This window comes from Dermacentor albipictus, chromosome 1, assembly GCF_038994185.2.
Source record: "Dermacentor albipictus isolate Rhodes 1998 colony chromosome 1, USDA_Dalb.pri_finalv2, whole genome shotgun sequence".
Classification (NCBI taxonomy): domain Eukaryota; kingdom Metazoa; phylum Arthropoda; class Arachnida; order Ixodida; family Ixodidae; genus Dermacentor; species Dermacentor albipictus.
Genome location: NC_091821.1, coordinates 459,917,465 through 459,937,381, shown reverse-complemented (window position 1 = coordinate 459,937,381; position 19,917 = coordinate 459,917,465). Strand labels below are relative to the sequence as shown.

The window sequence follows — 19,917 nt, the reverse complement described above, 5'->3', positions numbered from 1 at the left end:
CTCACGTGGTAACTCGTGGCAAGGAAACCTAATCACGGCAATCCTAGAGGCAAGGGCTGCGACAACGTGGAAATGTTAAAGTCCGCACCGGAGTCCCTCGGGCAACCAGAGATGGCACCTTCATCCACGCGACTAGAATGGAGAGGTCGCTGAACGAATAAATCGTGGATAACGCCGTTCACGGTGATAGAGAACGCACACTCGATTAAACTGCTTTCAAAATGTTTTTAACAAACCACAGCAGTTTATGTCATCCTTCTGTCCGTTCTCCTGATAATTCGTGCCCATCCTATTAGCCACTTCGCATCAGATGGTGCATTGAACGAGGATACACGCTCTTCGAGCGGTTCGACCTGCCACGCACTCACTCTTTGACACCACTAAAAAGAAACACGCAACACTGTAATAACACCGAATACGCAAACATAGAAACCGACGCAACTGTTGCCAAACTGATGTGCGAAGCAGACGACACGCACAGACTGCACCCACCCGTATGGCTGCGATATCTGCCAGACACTGAGTATTCACTGCTGGCGGCGCCACGGTTCTCCATCGAAAAGAGCGGGTGCACGGCACACTACCCAGTATATTCTATACACTATAGCGGTAGTACGCTACAACATCTGTTTTAACATGTTTTATGCTGCATCCGCTGCTCTCCAGCTCCTTGGCTACCGATTCTCGGGCACAGGTTTCTCGGGTACAGGGCTCGGGTTTCTGCGGAGCAGAAAAAACGGCAGGGACGCCATGCCTCCTGGTCACTTTATTTTACATTGTGCGCAACTTTGCCCATATATGGCACAACCGTAGTCTTCTTTTTTGGCTTGTGCCCGAGAATCGGTAGCCAAGCACCTCGAGGTGGCAGATGTGGCATAAAACATGCTCAAACGTATGTAAAATCAGCCTCAGGCGTGGTGTATGAAATGCCGCTCGAGTGTGCAGGCGTCTAGGTGGGCTAAACGAGCCGTAGCCTGAATGAACGCGGACGGGAACATGCCCGTTTAATTCGGAATAAAGAAGGAGCGAACATGCCCGCTCATTGCCTTGCATGCAGTGGATGCAAGCCTCTGCTTAACACCATAAAAATTCTAGGAAAAAGTTAGAATAAAAGCGCGCGTGAGCTTTTGGAGGTCTACCACATAAAGGAAAACGGCGATAAATGTGTTAGTGACACTTCTGTGAAATTGTACCAAAAAGAGCAGATTTTTCTTCGCAGCTGTTGTAGATTACGAGTTGACTGGGGTATCTTTATACTCCCCCTCCCACTGTCCTCATCCATTCATTGGCTGTGATTCTGCATATATAAGGCACCTTCACGCAATTAACACCAGTTTATAGCTTGCGCTCTTTTTGTCTCGGTCACCTTTTCCTGTGGTTGTCTCTTTCATGAATTCGCAACTTGGTTTTGCAGAAAAAATAAAATTAAGAACTAAATAGGACTTCATGAACGACACTTTTCGCAAGCCAGTAAGAATTAAATTGTTGCCTGTATCTACCGCTCGCTGTCATCATCTATCACATAGTTCGGTTTAGCCTTAGGTGATGTGATGAATACTCTAGCACTGGAAAAAAATGTAATAATTTCAGGTGATATGTACATCAGCCTCCTTGATAGTAAAAACGCAAATCTCTCTGAATACATTACTTATTTTATTGGGTAGGGTTATGAATACCCCATATCTAAGTGCACTCGTGTTTCACTTAACGGCGATGGTAGTCCTATACATTACATCTTCGCTAACCACATTAATTCAGCCGAAGATGGTGTTGTTAAGGTGTCAGTTCGAGATCAATAACCTGTTTTTGCATGTCTAGTAAATCCAAGTATTATCAAAATGAACCGGCGCTTTAATAATCACCTAAAAATTGCCTCAGTCATTGTTAATATTATTGAGCTTTGTGATTGGTCTTCAAATATGAAGTACCCAACAATTTTGATCTGCTGATGAAAATGCACGTACAGCCTCCTCGACATTGGTATCGTGCATAATAAATATGTTCCCCCAATTATTCCGTGGCTCTCATCTAATCTATTAAAATGACTACGGAAAAAGGATAACTTATGCAAAAAAAACAAAAAAGTCGCCGTTTAATGTTCATCTACAGAGGCGCTATAAAGGCCACTCAAACACATTAACAAATTTGTATAGTACCGTTAAAATGAAGCACTTCGAAGAGCAAATAAAACGAAGTGGGAGTGACGGGAAGCAACTTTAGCGAATTGTAAATTCCTGCTTTGGCAGGTATACTACGCCTTCAGAGATAACGTTCACTCACTTTTAAAACTGTCTGATTGAAAGCCTCTCTGATATTGCGAATACTTTCGATAACTTATTCGACATTGATCCACCTCAGTCGACAGCACCCTTGGACTACACATGCTCACGATCAGATTATTATTTTTTCTTTAGCTGGCTTCATCTGAAGAAGTCTGCACCGTTATCATTAGTATTAGGAATTCAGTCGCGGGTTTTGATAATTTTTATGGCACCAACATGAAAATCTAGCGCATTAAATATGTGATGTTTTCTGTCACATGAACAATCTTGTTTTCAAACTGAGTTTTTCGCAAGAGTGCTGAAAAAAACAAAAATAATTATCGTCTTGAAGAAATCGACCAGCGATTAATCTCTAATTACGGCCCCATCTCAGTACCTTCATTTCTCAGAAAATTCATGTAAATGTTTTTGCTGATCCGTAGGGAACTTACATAGACAGGTTTCGTATTTAAATAAGAAACATTATAGTTTGAGACCGACATACTCAACTGAATTAACTCTATTATCACCAGCAGACAAATTTAAATATGCCATTGACACTTGCAATTTCATTGGTGGTGTATTTGTTGACCTTTCAAATTTTCGTCTCGATGATGAACGACATTTCACTTCAGGAAGAGGAGTCAATCGGTGTGTTTGGCCTCCCTTTAGAACTAATTCGTAGTTATTTGCATGATCGCGAAGAAATGGTACATATATCTCGTTTCAATCCGAACCACCAAACCATCAACACCGGCGTGCAGGAGGTGTCTATACTGGGGCCGCTTTTATTTCTGATTTACATAGGTGATCTTCAACTAAGCGTGTCCTTTCTTCCTGTACACTTGATGCGCCCGATACGATTATAAGAACCACCGATACAGACGTCAACTCGATGATGTTTAAATAAATACTGACTTGATAAATGTTGTCGACGGGTTCAACAAGCATAAATTAAATATACATTTCCAGAAATGTACCATATATTCGGGAAATTACTGAATTATTCCTAACTATATCTTTGTCTACGTGGGCGATACTCTAATTCATGCTACCTCTTGTGCAATGTTTTTCGTGGTCAGACTAGATGAACATTTAATGTTTAACTCGCATGTCTTACTGCATACTTGCTTTCTCCAATGTCATTCGAACTTTACTAAATGTTCGTCCTTACTTTCGTTTAGAAATATTGTTGTCACGTTAGTGCGCTTTCTTTCACAGGAATATCGTCTATAGCACCTCATAGCGGGCAAAACTGTGTTACTCATTTAGTAATAATTCAACGTTTTCAGAATCAAGCAATAAGAGTAATAACGTCCAGCACCTTCATGTGCAATGCGTCATCTTTACTCTGCTCACATAACATTTTGTTGATTCAAAAACTAAAAAGACCCACTCTCGGCATTCTTATATATTTAGACGGGGTTAAGACTAGGCAATATAAAAGGGAATATATATTTACGTAATACAAAGAGACAAGAAGCCGAGATGGCGGAACAACAACCACATGAGCGCTTCTTCTATCCTCTTCTTCATCCCCTTGCTTGCGCGTTCTCCAATGTAAGGGAATGGCTCGTAACATATTACCCCGCCTGCGGGACTGCCGTCTCAGCGCTTAGGGGACGGAAGCATTGTTGTCGGAGAAGTAGGGCTTCAAGCGGGTGATGAGGATGATATTACTAGGTGGTATGGACGATGACGAACTACCGTTCACTGGGGTGACCTCATATGTGACTTTACTAAGCTGACGGAGAACTGTATAAGGCGCAGAGTATCGACACAAGCTGCAAACACTGCACCACATCACGAGACACCGTCGCAAGAAGGCCCAAAGAGCCTGGAGAGAAATAAATGGATCTGTGGTGGCTCTCATAGCAGGTTTTTGGTATATTTGCGAGAGGGAGAGAGACGATCCCATGCAATCTGGCGAGTTGTTTGAGCCCGAGCAGCAGCATTGCGGATGCATTCTGTAAAGACGTATATATCTCATGGCAGGAGAGTCTCAAAGGGAAGCGTTGGGCGGTTGCCAAACAACAGGTAGAAGGGATAAAAGCTGGCGGCGTCGTGGCAGGAGGAGTTGTACGCGAATGTTGCAAAAGGCAAAGTGCTGTCCCAATCACGATGATCTGCAGAAATGATAGAGAGGATCCTGGTGAGCGTGCGATTAAGATGTTCGATAAGTCTATTTGTATGTTGATGGTAGGGTGGGCTTAGCTTGTGTCATATGGAACACGAACGAAGGATGTCGTCAGCAACTTTTGAATGGCAGGTCTCGTGGCGCGCCACGGTGAAGAATGACATCTTGAAGCAGAATGTACGGGACATCAGTGGCACAACTTGTCGGGGCAATGCCCGGGTGATGGCATACCATGTGATGCAGTCAGTGATCACGGCGATCCACTTGTTCGCTGTAATAGAAGTCGGAAATGGTCCAACCGGATCTAGGCCCACGCGGTAGAGAGGGACAGTTGGCATCTCAACAGGCTGTAGTGGGCCACCGGGCAACAAGGACGGGCGCCTGGGGCGCTGGCAGGACGCACAAGCGGCAACATATCGACGTACAGAACGGTAACAGCCTGTCCAGAAAAGCCGACCCCGCATCCGATCGTATGTACGCAAAATTCCGAGATGTCCAGCGGTTGGGGCATCATGTAGCTGCTAGAGCACAGCAGAACGGAGGGATGTAGGGTGTACAAGCAGAAAGCTAGAGTGACCGGAGTTACTATTGCTTTGGTAGAGAATACCATCACGGAGCAAAAACAGGTCGATAGAAGGACCGGAGTGGCGGGAAAATAGCTGGAGGATGATGAAGCGCAAGTCTTCATCATTTAGCTGTCCGTTCTTGGTATCGCTAAAGTCGGAGAAGGCGAGGACGCACGCGTCTGCATCATGAACAGCGGAGTCGGGAGGATCCATGTTATGGCTGTAGATGCAGTCGGCATCCTGGTGCATTCGGCTGTACTTGTGATTGAAATCAAAGGTATACTGCTGAAGCTTCACTGCCAAGTGACCAAGTTGTCCAGTCGGGTCATTAAGGGAGGACAACCAGCATAGTGCATGGTTATCTGTGATGATCGAAAACGCCCGGCCAAACAAGTATGGTCGAATTGTTGCGACCGCCCAAACTAAAGCGAGGAATTCGCGTTCAGTGAACGGAAACTTGTGCTCTGAAGGGTAGAGAAGCCGACTGATATAGACGATGATGTGGTCTTATTGCTGTGGCCTTTGGGCAAAGAGAGCACTGATGCCATGTCCGCTGACGTCGATGCGAACTTCAGTGGCTGCGGACGCGCCAAATGGGCCAAGGTGGGTGGAGTGATAAGTAATATAATGAGTGTGCGAAAGACATCAGCTTGTTCAGAACCCAACGAAAATGATACGTCCTTCTTCAGGAGTAGAACTCAACTCCTTGAAAGGCCACATTGTTCTTCGTCAAATGGCTGTGCTAGGCCAGCTTCTTGATGCTTCCGGTGTCACTAACTACTCCACCTATTCTTGCACATTTTGACCCAGCTGCTCCCACAGAATGGCACATGGACGCTAGTGGTCATGACATCGGTGCAGTTTTGGGCCAAAACCTACCAGACATTCATCTTGTTTCTGTACACACCAGTCGTCTACTTTCGAAATCTGGACGCAACTACTCTATTACCGAACAGGAATTTCATGTCCTGGTCTGGGCTGTTTGGAAATTACGTCCTTACTTGTATGCCTGTTGTCACTGACAATGACACACTCTCTCGGATTTCTTTACTGAAGGACCCTACTTGACGGCTAGGTCATTGGGCGCTGGGCATTAAGGAGTGCTCTTACTCAGTTTTCTACAAGTCTGGACGCCTACATCTGGATGTGGAATGCTTGCCCCGAAATCCTGTTGAACAACCAGACGTATCATAAATTGAGCCTAGCACCTGCATCATGCCTATGTCTGAGTTTCTCCAGATTGGTGACGAACAACGTCGTGATGCTTTCTTGCGATAGTTCATCGACCGTCCCGAATCTACACCTAACGGAGCGTCACTGCGCTTGTCCGTCCTCTTGAAAACATGCTTTACTGTCGTAACGTCCAGCCAGATGACCCTGAACTGCTTGTCATTGTATCTAAACATCTGCGTTCCAAGGTTCAGCATTAGCTTCACGACGAACTAAGTGGCGGTCACCATGGTGTATCTCGCATGTACGACCGCGTCCGGGGCCGGTGCTTCTCACACGGACTCGCCCGGTCTATCCGATGCTACGTGGCTTCCTTGGATAAATGCAAAGCCACAAACGATCTGCCCCACACCCTGCTGAACTGATTCAACCGCTGTCCATCCCTACCTAACCATTCTTCTCTGTTGATCTAGGCCTTCTCGGTCCTTTTCCTGAGTGAAAATCTGGCACGAAATGGGTCGGCGTTGCTACAGATTGCGCGACCAGGTATGCCATCGCTCGAGTGCTCTCCATGAACCCTGCTAGTGACGTTGATGATTTTTTGCTCCTCGATTTTATTTTGCACCACGTTGTCCCTTGCTAATTACCCATATATCGAGGCCGCGCATTTCGTTCCCCGTAATCTTTTACGCTCCTCCTCGACGCAGCACACCTTGACCCTCTTCTACCATCTCCAAACAAATTCCTCACTGAGAGCCTTAATCACAGTCTCACGGACATGCTGTCATGGTATGCTTGATCTGACCACGGTGACTGGGACCTGGCGCTGCCTTACGTGGCCTTCGCCTACAATTCGTCGCCTCACGACATTGCTGGTTATTCACCCGTTTATATGCTCTCTGGCCGTCCACCGATGTTACCACTTAACATGCTACTTCCGGCTGCTACAGCGCCACCTAGCGAATATTAACGTGAAGACATCACTCGTGCCGAGCACGCGCGTCAGATCGCCATCACTAGGCGGTCGGCCTGGCAGTCGGCCCAGAAGCGCCTTTATAACAGCCGGGAAGAAAGGGGGCTAACCGAGGGGTCCGATTTTTATTAGTCATATCATAAGAAGCCAACAAACACTGACACCAAGGACAACATAGGGGAAATTACTTGTGCTTATAAACGATATAAGGAAACCAAAAATTCTAACTTGGGCTTAATAAATGAAATAAAGAAACCATAAATTATGACTTGCGCCGAATAAATAAAATAAGGAAACCATAAATTATTACTTGTGCTTAATAAATGAAACAAAGAAACCCTTAATGCGCAGGCGCGAAATGCAAAGGTTGTGGGTTCGGTTCCCACCTGCGGCAAGTTCTTTTTTCATCCACTTTTATTTCCATTACCTTTTAGCCTGTTTATTTCATTTATAAAGTACAAGTAATTTCCCTTTGTTGTCCTTGGTGTCAGTGTTTGTTGGCTTCTTATGATATGATTTATAACAGCCGGTATCACGACGTCCGTTTCTCACCGGGCGCCTTAGTTTTCCTGTGGTATCCATTCGATCGTCTTGGCTTCTTAGAGAAGTTATCTCGCTACTAGGGCCCTTACCAGATCGTCCGCCAGGTCATGGGGGTCACCTACAATATTGTTCCCGTCTCGCCGACTGTGCTACCTACGATCGCTCCAGGTGGCATAGTTCATGTTAGCTGGCTGAAAGCATACCGCCCCCCTTCTGACAACAAATATTTAAACTGCACCTAGACAGCGCTTCTACCGCCGGGCGTAATGTTACAAAGCCAACGCATTCCGAGAGAGACATTGTCGCTTGAGCAGACGTCGAAGAAGGCGTCTATGTCAGGTGTGCAGGCCGAACACCACCTTGGTGGTTGATTTGTACTTCAGTGTACATACACTGTAAATATTCACACGTCGTGTCGTTTTACGTAACAGTATCAAGGAACTACTCTTATTAGAATGGCGTTTCATTACACTACTCTGCGATGTGCGCTGTTTGTATCACACAGCCGCAATCATAATGAACTTATGCGTACTTCTCCTTTCTTGCCGCTTTACAAAATTATGGTGTCTTTGTTGTTATAAATTATGTGTAAGAAAGAAAAACTGTACAATAAAATTCTTGCTTATGCTAAATACAGCTAATTCAAATTCACACTCGCAAACTGGGAATACGGAAGGGAACGTGCTGTCTCGCAAACCATGAAACAAAATGATTTAACATTGGATGCCTCAAATGTTAAACAATATCTAGGAAACTTATCAAATGCTACTATCGCTCGGATCGTATCCACACCTGTCTGTCAGGCTACTGCACCAAATTCTTTTATGTCTCATCTTTTCTTTATGTGCAGTTGAAGGCTAAATTGTTTTTTTCTTATTTGTAAATACTCTTTGTATGTGCAGGTATGCATTCTTGCTTCGTCAGCTCTATCAGATTTCACATTTATTGACACAATACGTGTGATGTAGAAATATGTAAATATGCAGGAGAAGCTCTGAAATACGCGAGACTAAGAGCAAGAGTTCAACCTTACATACGGGTATAGCAGCGTGATGAGCAGTGCTGAATGTAAAAAAAAATTATTCAGAATGTTGATGCAAGCTGAAAGTAAACGTAAACGACATTATAAAACGTAGAAAACAGCTAAAATTATATGAAAAATATTGGGTTTAACAAGTATGAGCGCAAGTTCTTTCAAAATAGCACGAAGTGTCTCTAGTACTTGCTGGCAAAGAAATATTACATGAAACTAATGAAATATTGGCAGTGGACATGCCGTAACTGGTTCTGTGTTTAGGCAAGAGGAAGATATGTAATGTTGCAAAGCGGGTCGATAATACATGAAGAAACTGATTTGGGTATAGTAATAGAAATAAAAGCTTTGCATTCACAAATGTATATCAGAATACGGAGAAAAATGTTTGTCTATTGTTAGCAAAGGGTGAAAATGCATGCGTGAAGAGCAAAGCCGATGCATTGCACACGAAGCTCCTGAAGATCATTCTCCTTATTGTTTTTTTCCAAACTGCTGAACAGTGGATACATGAATATTGTGTTTACCCGTGACGAGGTGCAATAGAGAATATTGCTATGAAAGAAAGGGTAATAATGCGGCAACATAACTTAGAAACGAAGGAAGCACCTGTAGGTGAGGAACGCCATCGAGTTGGACTGACTGATGCAGAATGAGTCATTAAAGGCATTCGCTATATCAGACGGGCTTTCCAATGGGTGGTTTCCCGATTGAATGGAGATTATCTGTACGTGCGTAGTGGATCCGCCAAGAACGACATTTAAATTCACCCCTGTTCATTGTTTGCGGTCCTGTTTTGGTTTTGTTCATCTACACAGTGCCTTAATTTAGCGGCTTTGTTCGGCTTGGTTTGGTGCTTATGTAGTTTACCATGAAATGGTCGCATTTTTATTTTCGGGCAGGATATTCCTTCCTGCGAGAAAGCAATATTGTAGCCGCGGTAATAGCACCGGTAATGATATGAAAATAGTTCAAAAGAAATTTGTGCAGTATTATATGCTTGAACGAAGACCGATCGCACTGCTGAATAATAATGAATAGTGAGCGCCATTTGATGTAAATTTTAGGGTACCAGTTTACTTTTTTGTCCTTTAATATAGTTGGTGTGCAAACACAGGGAAGTAATCATTTACCTCGACAACGCAGGTCTTAGGGAAAATCAGCTTAGAGAATTGTAATTTATGATTGTAGCTTTACCATCACGAGTCATGCGCTTATAGAACGATCTCCTCAATATTATGGTACCTGAACCTCGCAAAAGAAAATTCTGTCGCCAGCTAAACACGCTTTTGTTACATTAATTAACATCTTGTTGGCAGTCTCGGTCTTCTTTTTCTACTACGATTGCCTCAGAGTTTTCGAACCCTAGATTTTTCATTTTACAATTATTTCCAAAATGCTCTTATGATGTGCATAATTGCATACTGTGTTCATCATCTAATATTTTTAATTTCCTTCCCACAACGCCCATTCTTCAGGTCTGTAAGGTATATTTATCATTTCTTTAATTCAACTAATAGGTACAAGCAATTTCCCCTATGCGGTCCTTGGTGTGTTTGTTTCCTTGCTTCTTAGGATATGACTAATAAATATCGGGGCCCCAGTTTCCTTTCTTGCCGTTCATGGCATAGCGAGGGTATGGAATCCGCCAGCATTGATGTCTTCAATTAGTATGTGCAGGTGTATGTGCACTGCAACAGAAAGGATGTTCAGCACAATGCGTTTGCGGGCTAGTTGGGGCGAATCCATGAATACTTTGTTTAGCGCAAAACAACAGTGGAGAGTAGCGGCTTGTCCTGTCGTCTATCTTGTGTCTGGTGTTTTGCGCTAAACAAAGTATTCGTAGAAAGGATGTTCCCCGCCTGTCGCCGAGGCTTGTGAGTGGTGGCGCGGAATAACATTGCCAAGCTTAGTTCTAATAGAGAAACATATATGCCCCCTAAAGTGGATGGGAAAATGGCGCAGCAGTGACTATACGAAGCGCACAGTCGAGTTTGCGGCTAATCTGGCGCCGTCTGCCTCAGCGATGGGACAGCAAAGGGAAGGTGGCTCTTTGTTAATTAGTCCTCCCCTATTTTCTCATATGTGTATTGTGACCGTGCTATGCCGTTCGCTTCATGGACAAGCGTCGAAATTACGGAGGTGCGAAAGAGAAGAAGCGGAACCGGTGATACTGGTACGGAAGAGACTCGCAGCTACGAAGGCCTGCCCGGGATGAATTGGTACGTGTTTCCTGGCAGGCGTTACGAACTAGAACAGTGAAAAAAATAGATCGCAGCTGTGAGGGCAGTAAAGTAAGTCAACTTCTGTCACCGCGTTTGTAAGAAGGCTTTGTTTTGTAAATCGTGCTACACGTGCGCGATTCGCAGCTTATGCAACGACAGCGGTCATGGCCCGGTCAGCTGCCCAACATTTACACGACATTTGTCAAGACTGTGCTGATTTTACGACTGCTTAGTGTAGCCTTATCATTTAGTATGATCAGCATAACACAAACGTGTGTGATGAGCAATATTTTATGGCGAGGAAGCATATATGATGCCAGCGAACGCTAATTAATAGACGATACCCGTTTCTGCTGCTAGCGTCAGATGTACAGTTTTACATGGTGCGACATTTCTTGTGACTTTTATTTGCAAAACCGCCTAGCAACAGCAAAGCGCAGACGCAAGCAAACGAATTCGCAAGCGAAATCAGACCTTTTGAAAAGGGCATAATTAACATCGATCATTCTACATGATAAAAACCGAACAATCACGTCATAAAAATTCAGATATCGTGGTAAATACATCTCATTTTTCAGCTGCAGATGGCTACGAATGTATCCTAAATGAATCGACCAGGACGTGGTCTAATGGAGAAAAAAAAACACAGCTGAATGTCATCCTGACAACAGGCTGACGCTTTTTCCAGGCGTTTACAAAGTGTGGCAAGCTGACCACAATAATCTGACGAATAAAGGGCCTGATAAATAAGGGCTCGTTTGTCAAGCTTGCCGCGCCAAGCAACTCGTAGTTGCGTAGATTACGCCAGCGAGCAGGTCCCAGCTATGTGTTCAGCAGTTAAGCATGATAGACAACTCACAATTGCTTCAAAACCGCAAAGGCTTCCGTTTGGCGCCGCGCCAGACGACGACGAAGCACAGAGAACGTTAGAGTAGCGTTGTGCCACAGAGTTACTTGCAGTCAAGATCGCGCCCAACCGGATCAAATTTCTGAGTTTCGATCAAGCATAGCCGCTGCTACACGGTCCAACAGTTCGAATATATTTACTTCACTCGGCGTGACGGTGCTGACGACAGCCTACGATGACGATCGTGAAGCTCGAACAGGACGCGCGGATCGCGATCGACTGAACGCATATCGAGTGAAAGCGCGATCCAAAGTCACCGTGCAGCTGTACCCGGTCCAGATTGATCTGTGTGGTGATATGATGTAAAAATGTTACATGGGCATCAAATGATCCGCCGTGGCATGCAACGCGCAAGAGCTAAATGAGGCGTGCATCCCCAACAGCGAGACGACGGTCAAAAATTGTTAAGCCTATTAGAAGCAGAACGTTTTCAGGGTGCCAGTTTAGTGACTTCATAGTTAGTGTTACAGTAGGCTTTACTCACGTGAAGGATGACTTCGTACAGTTGTTTTCCCAGCTCCGAACGGCCCTTGGCGTGAACATCGAAGCCAGCCAATTCTTTCGCGGAGAGGACATGTATGGTAGTGTACAGATTGTCTCCGCTGGTTAATGCAGCAGCATGAAAGTACTCTCCTAGACCTTTAATATGCCTAAACCCACACAAACTATCTGCGGCATGAGCTAGTCCCACGCTTGCACCCTCATGTGCACAAAAACAGCGAAATATAGATATACGTGCGGCTTGCTTATCTGCGCGGAGTTTAAATTTCGAGGTCTTTCCACCTCCCTAGTGACGCACCGCTCGCCACAGGCAGCGCTGAGCAGCGCGCCCCCACTGTAGCTCAGTGGCGCCGCGTGTTGACTGGATGGAGCCTATAAACGTTGCGTTTTCTCTTTGGCCGCATACAGCGGGTCGGCTGCGTTTTGTCACGCATGCACTCGCTTAAAATACGCTTGTATGCAGCGGTCTAAGCTGAACCGAGAACATACTGCTGATACGGAGGACGCTATGGAGGACTTGGTTTCGAGCGTAAGGATCGCATCGTGTCACGCGTTGCAAGTGGACGCAGATTTTCGTTAGGATTACTCCAAGAATATTTACGCAATAATAGTAGCGACGTCAACAACGTGTTTTCGTTGCTGTAGCATTTCTACGCTAACCACCATTTCATGTTTGCAGTCATCATTTTGCTGCTGAAAATTCCGATTTTCTAATGCATCCTGCTAGTTGTGCAAACAAGCTGCTGCTGCTAATGGAGCATGTGCCCCCATCTTGTTTTCCAGCAAGTTACGGGAGACTGGACGCCGATACAGTACTTTTGGACGGGAGCTCCTTGCGGCTTACCTCGCAATGAATCATTTCAAGTACTTTCTTTAAGGACGACAAGTTATCATTCTTACTGACCACAAACCACTTGTTTTAGCGTTATGTTTCTGCAGTGCCACCCATACACCTAGAGAGATCCGGCATCTTGTTTTGTGGTCGAATTTACGGCAAAAATCCGCTACGTCAAATCCAGCCTTAATAGGGCATGCTCTCAATCGTATTAACATGAACTGCAAGACAAGTTTGGTCTACCTTACCTCGTTTTTGCTTGCGGCGGCTCAAACATCCGACGATGAACTTCTACGATTCCGATCTTCTACACCCCTCCCCTTGGAGCAAGCCAGCTTTCCCAACCCCGACGCCACACTCTGGTGTGATGTTTTGCCTAACAGCGCCGGAATTCATGTTTCTGCTCTTCTTCGTCGCGCTGTTTTGGATACACTGCAATGAATCTGTCATCCAGGCGTACGTGCCACGCAACACCTTATCATCGAACGTCCCGTTTGGCCCCGTATACGCGCTGATATACGCGACTGGTTCCACATTTGTACAGAGTGTCGACGTGTCAAGATGCAACGACACATCAAGTCTCCATTTGGAAAATTGCCTCTCACTGATGCACACTCACACACCATTCATTCGGTCATCGGTCATTCACGATCATTGAATCTTTGTCACCATGCCTTGGTTATACGTGTTTGCTTACGTGTATTGAAACACACGGTCGTTTGAAGCAGCTCCAATGCCTGACATAATGGCGGAGACAGTTGCTCACACGTTTTTCTACCTGGATTAGCTATTTTAGTTTGCCATCAACGGTGACCACTGATCGAGGCAGACAGATTAGGTCGGTACTCCTTACGCCGGTAACGTCCTTTGTGGGTGGCGCGCACATTCGCACAACTTATTACCTTCGGGAATCTAACGGCATCGTTGAGAGGCTACATCAACACTTGAAAACTGCACTCGCCGCTGAGCCTAATGCGAAGAATTGTGTACCGCACCTTCCAATTGTGCTGCTCTGCCTTCGATCAACACTCCGACCAGAACCCGGCTGCTCCGTTGCTGAGATGGTTTACCTCTGCAGCTTCCATTTGCCCGGTGACCTCGTCAGCTCCGTATTTAGGCCGAATGTTTCGGACCCATTCTCTTTTGTCCAGCGTTCACGCATTTTCATGCACAACTTGCGTCCATCGCCAGTCTCTCGTTATACAAATAAGCAGGGCATTTTCCTACCCTCAAACCTGCAAACATCCTGACACATTTTTGTCCGGGTTCACACGCCTCGTCGTTCTCCCCAGGCCCGCTACGACGCTCTTTTACCCATCATTAAACGTTCTAAACACCATTTCACAATCCTGCGCAATGGCAGTAACGAGACAAGTGCTATCACAAATATCAAACCAGTCACAGTTATCAGCATCTTCGTCTTACCACCTCTTCAAGTGACCACGGTCACTTGTCTGTAGGGGGTGCCCATCTCGGGCAAACTTTTCTTCCTTTTCAGGCGCGTCGCTAGTCAGACATGAGCAAATAGTGGGTTACGGATTAAGAGATCAGGAGGAGGAGTTAGGATGATGGAGTATATAAAGTTAAGGGACGTACAATTAAAACACCTGTGGTCTTAACTGTGCTTTGCGATTCCACACTGGCATCCAATTTGCAAGCGAATCACAGGCGTTAAACATCTCGCCAAAAGACTTATATGTGTGCCTAATAATCGTCGGTGTGCACACATCATATTTATCATGATTGTCGAGTTACTAAGGCAACGACGAGTACCTTGTAGTATTCCGCTCGACGTATATCAAAATTCCTTTAAGCAACCATTTTAGCACAATCCTGTGTTCATATAAATGCGACCACAAATTGCAACCGCGTACCTGAAATTTCATTTCATTTCATTTGTTCGTTCCTTAAGGGCTCGGAGGCATTTCACAAGGGTATGGAGGACCCGCGAGAGGCGTGTCTGGATAATAATATTCAGCGAGGGTAGTGTGTTATACAGGAATACCAACCTTGAACTTCTTGAGTGCCATCGTTTTTCACGATTTGGATGCTACGGATGGTCAAAATTATATTTGAGTCACAACCCTACAAACGAAAATTGCATCTAAAATAAGATGTATCTCCTTAAAACCGAAACTATTGAGCTTTTGGATAGATTCAACGTGTAATGCAATGCGTTCATGGTTATTTGCCGGTGTACCACATCGGTTTATAGGTTCGCGCCGCAAAAAATTGAGCTTATCTCTCATGAGGTGCTTAAGGTATATCTTGATTATTGGAAGCTTTGAAACCACAAGCAATGTGCAGTGACAGTGGACTTTATTTTCCCAACACTGTTCTGCGAGAAAAATCTGTTTCGACAACATAACTAGTGTAAGTATTTCACGATGGGACCTGCTGTTATTCTGAACGATACTAGGGTGAAAGAAACTACAGCAGCTTCAAATAAATGCATGCTGCGGATGTCCCAGTTTTTAGTTGGTAGTGCGCGCAGTCTATTCAGTCAGGCAAGGATAAGCAGATGTTATAAAAAAAAATTTACGTGAGCAGCAAGGTAACAGGTGTCCTGCGTTACAAAAATGGTAAAGCAATGTAGTCACCGTATCATGAGTAGCACGTGCTGTACGTGCCACAATAAAAATATAAAGGATTATCTGGGACTGTGCAGCCATCCAATTCGACGGCCACACCGAGTGCGCAAGTACCATGGCGTTGCTTCAAAACTTCTTGTTGACTCTTTTGAACGTCGTTACAGTCGTAGTGTTCTTTGAATTACCCGATAAGGTGCTATACAACTCGTTAATATTGAAGAAAGAGTATGACTATATAATCGGTAAGTGTTGAACAAATATCAGTTCTAGTTATTTATCAAATTCGGCAGGTTAAGCTTATGGACGTTTGGTCTAACTAACAAGGCCAATATTACTACGCTGTGGTAGAACATCTAGGTAGGTTTATTTACGCGCTACAAAAGTTCCCCAGAGATTGCTTTCCATCTTGGGTGACGCGGCCAGAATGTAGCACCCAGAATGTGTTTCGACTATACCTTGCATGCTTTTATGTTAACGATTTCATGTAACCTTTCGGCAAAAATGAAAACACGACATATCATTTGCTTATTCACATAATAATGCCTGATATCTCTAAGCTCAAAGGTTCAAGAAACTGTAAAACATGGTTTTCATTGGCTCATTTACAATTCCTGTATCAGGTCCATGACGCTTTCGGATCTTTCTGATTTATTTAAAAGTGTTACCGCCAAATACACTTATATGTTTTTAAGGCTAGGGTGGTTGCTTGGGCTAGTTGGTAATTCATGATCAAAAATTACGTACAGCGCAAAGGACAAGGACAGTGATAGACGACATACACAGCGCTGACTTCCAACAAGATTTTATTGCGTCGCCACATCGTGTGTATATATACAAGAAGAGGCATGCGCAGAAAATATACGGCAGTCACAGGGGGTGTCCTAACAGCAAGTCATTTAACTAAGAACATGGTCACCAAAAAAATTGAGCATTACGATTACTATCTGTTTAGAAACGCGATTTCACCAGACCCCTGGTGAAATCGCGTTTCTAAACAGATAGTAATCGTAATGCTTAATTTTTTTGGTGACCATGTTCTTAGTTCAATGACTTGCTTTTAGCACACCCCCTGTGACTGTCGTATATTTTCTGCGCATGCCTCTTCTTGTATATATACACACGATGTGACGACGCAATAAAATCTTGGTGGAAGTCAGCGCTGTGTATGTCGTCTATCACTGTCCTTGTCCTTTGCGCTGTACGTTATTTTTAAGGCTGCTTTTAATACCAGCCTTGTGTGAGTGGATCACGTTGTTTAGAGCATTTCATCATGGCAGTTATCTCCCTGTTTGGTTAGTGGCTTAGACGCTGCGCTCCCAGCACGAAGCTGTGGGATCAAATCTCGGCAATGGCGGCCGCATTTATATGGGGTTTAAATGGTGAAACACCCGTGCACCAGGCTTTGTGCCCGCGTTGATGGGCGTCAGGAGGTCGAAATAAATTGGAAGTCCCCATCTATGGCGTGCCTCATAATCAGATCTCAGTTTAGGACTTGAAGCCCTAGAATATTTTTTACGCAAACCCACTATCCTCTTTCGGTCAGATTGCTACAGTGAGCCAGGCTTCTTTCAGCAACTTACCTTGTCGAATTGCAGTTTCAGATTTGTCGCAACCCTTGCATTGAACCTGAGCATCGTCATTTCTTGTCAATATATAGTTTCAATGCTAATTGTGTAAACAGGGCTTAATATCTTGAGGAAGAATACACTGATCCGCACGGAACAAGTAGCGAAGTTGAGAGTGGTGCCCAGTGAAAAATAAAGTCAGCGTATCCACACGTGCCTCAGTTCCGCACAGAATCGTTTGTCGCCCTTCGGTCGCAGCTGACTGTTCTCTAATGCGTTTACTAGTCCCAGGATAGCTTATACATTCTTCGGTATATTTCCATGTCTTTTCCAGTTTTCCCGGCCTACTCAATAAAAAAGGTAGCATTTAAACTTTTTTGGCGCGCTATATCGAAGCGGCGCCTGCAGCATTTCTCCGCAGGAGTCATACGCTATAGTGCACTGAATCGGGAATGCATTGGCTACGTGGGCATCTTCAGTGCACCTCTTTCACGTCAACATTCGTGACACGTGCCCCTCTCTGCTCAATGAAGGAAAAAAAATCCACGAATGCCTTGGCAGTGGATCGGTCTTAAACGAACATCTTTCAGGTCAGCTTCGGTAACTGGATACGTGCCACAGAATATGTGCCGCTCTTCGATGAAAAAGAAAATGCGAGAACATCTAAGCATTTATGAGTTGTGAATGCGAAATTATAAATGTCTAATTTACCGGCGCTGAGCGGTGATTCGAGTTTCGCGCTGCGAGTAATGTAACATAGCGGTACGTGCTGCCCGAGCCAGCAAGCAGCAGCAGCTTGCGGTGGCAGCGCCGCACGCCACCGACGTCGCGATACCCATTAGGCGACACATCGTGGCGATGCTCACGCAACACCTGGCGCGCTACAGCTGCAGCAGGTGTCCCCTTTCGCCCACTCTGACAACGGCTCTCAGAAGGCACGATGCCTTTGTAAGGCCGATCCAGATAGGTAGCTAAGCTTTCGGTGAAAAGCGGTTCAGGACCAATTGTCACCGACATCAGCAAGGGTGGTTGTGGGAGCGACGATTGATGCGCGACTATCGTAGACAGGAGGGAGGGAGGGAGGGAAAACTTTTGAGTCTTTCGAGAGTTTCGTGGTTACGAGGTCTCCGTCGTCTTCATCTTCTTGGCGCTGGCGACTGGAGACTTCTCTTCAGCAAGGGTGGGCCCCTATTCCAAGGCTCCACTGAGTCGCGCTGCATCGCTCGCGTGCTGCACTAGGGCCCTTTGGGCCGTGAGCTCGCTGCTGGTGAGCCGACTCTCCCATTGCTCCGCACTCGGGTGTTCGTGTTTGCGGAATGCTTTGTTGACAGGAACAAAAACCGAGAAAGAAAAAAGCGTAATTTTTTTTAATTGAGAGGAGAGACAGTTTGATTCAGCCAAGGAAAGTAACATTCATATTCAGCTTTATACATGCGTGGCAAGGCAGGAAAAAATAAATCTTTTACTCTGGCATCAATAAATACCTCTTATTCGAAGTCCTCTATAAAAGAGAGCGTTGACACCGCTATCACTGGCAATGCAATGCAGCTCTTGAAGTGTACAGAATGAAGAAATCGTAAGGTTCACCTGTTAGTATACGTCCCTTTTAGACGTTGTGTCGTTTTGTTCGTCAACGCTGGTCTGCATTCTGGTGGCGCGAGTGCCTTCGTCGTTTTTCAACGTCTTCCATGAAAACTAGTGACTTACGACCACCAGATAATTGTTTAATTTAGCTGTTTGCATGCGACTAAGCTAGCCGATGGACTTGGCATCTGGCAATGCCACCAGCACTCTGCACCCGAAGCTTTCATTGGCCTGCAAAAAAAAAAACGATGTTCGCACAGGCGTACGCTTTAGACATCCGTACAGTTGACCTTTTACTGCTTCGCTTGCCGCGCTAAAATCTCGAAACGCCCATCAAGTCGAACGGCGAGGAATTTGAAAATACAACTCTAACAGCAGGCCACCAAAACAAAATTTCGCGCCTTTGAAAACAAAAATGACGCCACATGTGTTACTAACCATGATTGCATCGCATTAATTTTTCTTCCGCCGGAAGTATTGCCTCGTCGTAAAGATGATGCTAAGCCCCATGGACAGTCGATTAACCGCAAAGCTTTGAACGTATGGGCTTCTATCGAAGCTTCGTTACCAGGTACATTCAAATTCCATCTTTGACGGCATGCAGCCTTGCCCGACTGCCATATGATCTATTGCGGATGCTCCCAAGCCCCGGTAAATTTGACGTCACCGCTTTTGTAATGCCGGGCTCGAACTAGGAAATCTTGGCCCAAATAGCATGACGTCATAAAGGAGAGTGCACCAAGCATGTTAACTTAGACGTTGGCGAGTTGCCTGTGCTCCGTCAAGGACCGCTCGAGCCAACACTTCCCTCAAGCAGGACCTGGCGCGCTATTGACCAGCAGGTATTTCCTTTCGCCCACTCTGCTTTATCACCCACCGTGGTTGCTCAGTGGCTATGGTGCTGGGCTGCTGAGCACGAGGTCGGGGGATCCAATCCCGGCCACGGCGGCCGCATTTAGATGGGGTCGAAATGCCAAAACACCCGTGTACTTAGATTTAGGTGCACGTTAAAGATCCCTAGGTGGT

At 45.2% G+C, this 19,917-nt stretch overlaps 1 protein-coding gene across 1 annotated transcript in view; it reads left to right on the top strand.

Annotated features, from left to right (window-relative positions):
- The window catches only part of LOC135902828 (4-pyridoxate dehydrogenase-like), a 151,549-nt gene that overhangs the window by 11,793 nt on the left and 119,839 nt on the right, over positions 1-19,917 (top strand). The gene's annotated exons all lie outside the window — the stretch shown is intronic.